A 5,000-nucleotide genomic window follows, 5' to 3' on the forward strand; every position below is an offset into this window, starting at 1 on the left:
TCTTTTTCTTGTAGTCATCAAAATCAGCGAGCAACCCTGTTCTTCTCTATTTCCTTTCAGCCCTCCTACTTGAGCGCTTAACCTCATCGATCCAGGGGACGACAGGCCTACTCACTCTGGTGCGAGTCCTTAGCGGAGCATGCTTGTGAAGGAGAGCCGAAAGAGTACTATTATACGTCCTTGCATATGACTCTCATTTATCATTAGTAGTTGGCTCTTCTGCCGCAAAAAGTGCAGTAGACCGGAAGTCCCTTTTCAGTTGTTCAGCATCAATTGACTTGATCTTCCTGTAGTTGGAGGTTTCCACGGAGAGACCAGGTCTGGACAGGTCCTTGATCAGAAATGAACTGATCGACTATAGGCTTGCTAGCTACCAAACTCTCAGAGAAGCGGGTTATGGTTAAGTCAAGCGTGTGTCCATCGCGATGCGTAGGCTGATCAACATGCTGCTCTAGTCCCAGGCCGTCAAGCAGCTCTAAAAGACAAGCTTTGATGTGAACACAGCCTTGAAATACATTTGCAGGCTGTGTTATTGTATTGCTTAGGGATCCACTCACTTGCCATCGGTTTCAAACTGATTTACGGTACAATCTATTTTCACCAATCTGTGTTCTCCAAAGAATTTACAAAGGTAAGTGACCAATGAGAAACCATTATCCATTTTCTTGCTAAAGGCATGACGTCACGTAAACCTTTCCTCCTCTTGTTTTTCTTTCGGGGGGAGCGTACGGCTACACGTAGGCTACGAAATTACACCCTGGCCTATCATGGCAGTACTTGAGTCAACCACGGTTGGATGTCTCTTGGAACAAGCCAGTCTATTCACACACTCTACAGCGAGTAGAATCAACCCTTGTCGTTTGATGATCTTTTGAAAGATTATGACAGTGATATTTACCCGGTGGTGTATTGTAGTAAATCCTTTCCGTAAGAAGTGAAAGTTTGTCCAAGCTCAGAGTTTATTAGACCTAATCTCATTTATGGAGACAAATAATCAGCGTTTAAGAACGATACAGTTATGTTGTCCTTATGAAGCAGCAGAATTTGCAGCACAACCTTGAGGAATTAGAAAAATCAGTGAGAAGCTCCTACGCATCAAGTTACGAAAAAGCTTGGCTTGTTTTCCAGTCGAAGGAATCGTTTCCAGAAAGTTTGGATTTTAGCAAACTGAAGCGCCCCAGGCTAGCTAGTTACAACTCATCTCCGACTCTAGATGAGCAACCTATTCACGTTCCTTTTGCACCGTTTCCTTCCTCACTGTTATCATCACCGCCGAAAAAGCGAGCAGAGTCAACGGTGCCATCTATTTTCACCAATCTGTGTTCTCCAAAGAATTGACAAAGGTAAGTGACCAATGAGAAACCATCATCCATTTTCTTGCTAAAGGCATGACGTCACGGAACACGATTTGGGCCAACGTTTCGTAGACCTTCCCTCCCCTCGTTTTTCTTTCGGGGGGAGCGTACGGCTACACGTAGGTTAAGAAATTACACCCTGGCCTATAATGGCAGTACTTGAGTCAAGCACGGTTGGAGCTCTCTTGGAACAAGCCAGTCCATTCACACACTCTACAGTGAGCAAAATCAACCCTTGTCCTCTGATGATCTTTTGAAAGATTATGAAGGGGGTAGTTTCTAAAGAAACTGTGGTGCTGCGTCGGTGGGAAAATAGTATACAAAATTTGGTTTAATCAACGGAGTTGATAATGTAAATTGGCCACAGTGGAAGACGTCCTGCTCAAACTAGCAAATGTTAAAGTTTTTACGGTTCTAGATGCGAAGGTCGGTTTCTATCAAGTGAAACTTGAGACAACATTCTGGATCCAATTTGGTCGTTACCGCTATCTTCGGATGCCACAAGGAATTAGTAGTGCCCCTGAGGAGTACCAGAATGAAGCTCTTGTAGGCCTGAAAGGTGTAGAGTCATTGCAGATGACATCCTGTGTTAGGGCAGTGGAGAAACTGTGCAAAAAGCTGTAGAAGATCATGACTGCAATCTATTAAACTTGTTGAAGAGTGCCAGCAGTGAAGCTGAATAAGAAGAAGCTACGCTTGCCGCTAAGTCACATACATGGGCCAGTTATTCACCTATGAAGGACTGAGACCCGATCCAATAAAAATCAAAGCTATGGCAAGTATGCCACGATCTGATGACAAAAAGGCAGTCAAGCGTCTGTTAAGTTATGTGAACTATTTGTCCAGATTCTTGTCAAAGCTTTCTGAACTGACTGAGCCCCTTCAAAAATTAACGGCGAAAGATGCCATCTTTGTGTGGAAAAGTCGACAAGAAGAATCCTTCCAATCCATCAAGAACATGATATGTTCTGCACCTGCTCTCAAATATTAGGATGCTTCAGAATCTGGCCTGGGAGACAATTCGTTGCAAAACGGGAAACCAGTCAGTGCATTTGCATCAAGATCCTTGTCAGCTGCAGGGAATAGATACGCTCAAATTGTAAAAAAAAAAAAAAAAAAGAACGCGTTGCCAACGTTTTTGCTTGTGCCCGCTTTAATCTTTACCTTCATGGAAGAGAATTAACAACATTGGAGACGGATCACAAACCCTTCCTTCCGATATTTCAGAAGTCGCTTCATTCCGCACCCAAACGGTTACAGACAATGCTTTTAGGGTTGCAGAGATACAACTTTCACGGGGAGTTTCCTCCAGGATCACAGATGTGCATCGCTGATATGTTAATCAGAGCTAGATAGATGAAAATGTGACTGAGTTCCAAATCTCCCAGCTAAAGGAAGAAGAGAAGCTTTTTCACGAGATTGCTGAGATCAAGCAAGTTGATTACATGAGCCTATCTGATGGTACTCAATAGCAAATCAAGCAACGCACATTTACCAATTATGCTGCGAAATCGAACGGAATATCGCCTGATACTTAACCGACGAGGCCGTAAGCCGAGCTGGCTAAAATCAGGCAATATTCCGCAAGATTCAGCAGTAAAATTGTTTTATTATTCAACATTTTGATGACAAAGCTCACAGCCGACAGACTGGATATCCAACATGGTAATTCGAGAGAGAGAACCCACCCCCGCCAAGCCGGGAAAATCAGAATATGCCTGGACCCTTCCCAGACCCTTAACAAGGCCATCAGACGCCCAAAATACATTATCCCTACACTGGAGGAGAACCTTCACAAGTTACATGGCATGAAATACATGACAGTGATAGACGTCAAAGAAACTTTCCAGAACATCCCTCTGACACTACGATCGTCCCTCATGACCACCATGTACACACCATGGGGCTGCTACAGGTGGACAAGGCTACCATTTGGCATATCGTCAGCGTCTGAAGAGTGGAAACGCCGAATTCATATGGTCCTTGAAGGCCTCCGAATCATCAGCATCGCCGATCACATCCTAATTCCAGGATGTGGCCCTACAAATGTGGAAGCTAGGATCGACCATGACCGCAACCTCATTGCTGTACTCGAGCGCTTCGAACAACACCATGTGAAGTTAAACCTCAGCAAAATGAAATTCCTCGTGCAGGAAGCAGTGTTCATGGGCCACGTCATTACCACTGACGGACTTCAGCCTAACCCAGTCACTGTCCAGGCCATTGTCAACATGCCCATTCCAAAGGACAAACAAGGAGTCCGTAGATTCCTGGGAGCAATCAATTACCTCAGTAAATTCTGCCCACTGCTGAGTACTGTCACTCAACCCTTACGAAACCTCACCAAAGATGATGTTCAGTTCCTATGGGCAGCCAAACACCAACACGCTTTCGATGACGCCAAAGCCTTGGCCACCTCTGCACCATGCCTGGCATACTACGACGTAACTGCACCAGTCATCCTCCAAGTAGACGCCTCAGACTACGGTCTAGGAGCGGCTCTCCTACAACCGAGCAAACAACACAATAGTGGCACCCTTGACGAATCCTGTTTACAACCCGTGGCCTACAGCTCCAAAAGCCTAACCCCTACCGAACAGCGCTATGCGCAGATAGAAAAAGAGTGTCTTGCAATTGTCGAAGCTTTGAACAAGTTTGACCAATGGCTCCTCGGCAAGTCGGATATAACTGTCCATACTGATCACCAACCACTCCAATCCATCTACCAGAAGGATCTTGCCTCTGCGCCTAAACGCTTGCAGAAGATGATGCTTTTCCTACAGCGATACAACTTCACAGTGACATACAGGAAGGGCTCTTCACTACACTTGGCAGATACCTTATCCAGAACTCCATGCCGAGATGAAGTCACCACACCCTCCGTGCCAGACACCTTCCACATCTTCCGCACACATCTCACACAGCTAGATCCCACCTCGCCATCCCTGACAGATGAGACTCGCGAGCGACTCCGCAAAGCCACTGCCTCATGCCAAGAGATGCAGTCACTGGCACACTATATCATCCATGGTTGGCCTCCAACTAAAGACCATCTACCCCACCCACTTCAAGCATTTTGGCACTTTCGAGAGGAGCTCAGTGTCTCAGACGGCATCCTTCTGAAAGCCTCTCGAGCCATTGTCCCCTCTTCGCTACGCCCATCCATGCTGACCAAGATCCATCATTCCCATCGGGGTCCCGAATACTGCCTTCGTTTTGCAAGAGACGCTATATTCTGGCCCGGCATGTCCAAGGACGTTGAAGACTTCTGCCACTCATGTTCAACTTGCGCCCAATACAGAAAGCAAGCCGCCGCCGAGCCGATGTTATCACATTCCACTCTAACACTTCCGTGGCAATTCGTCTCCCAAGGCATATTTGCATTCGGGCACAAACAGTATTTAATCACAGTGGACCACTACAGTGATTTCTATGAGTTGGATTAACTGGTTGACACCTTCTCAACCACCGTCATCAACCTCACTAAAGCCCACTTCGCACGCCACGTCATCCCTCTTCGCTGTCTTACAGACAATGGCCCACAGTTCGTGTCTCATGAATACAAGAAGTTTGCCCAGACCTTCGACTTCGTCACGTCCTCGCCCTACTGGTCTCGCGGTAATGGCAAGGCAGAAGCAGCTGTCA

This window comes from Montipora capricornis, chromosome 2 (genome assembly GCF_036669925.1).
Source record: "Montipora capricornis isolate CH-2021 chromosome 2, ASM3666992v2, whole genome shotgun sequence".
NCBI classification, from domain to species: Eukaryota; Metazoa; Cnidaria; class Anthozoa; order Scleractinia; family Acroporidae; genus Montipora; species Montipora capricornis.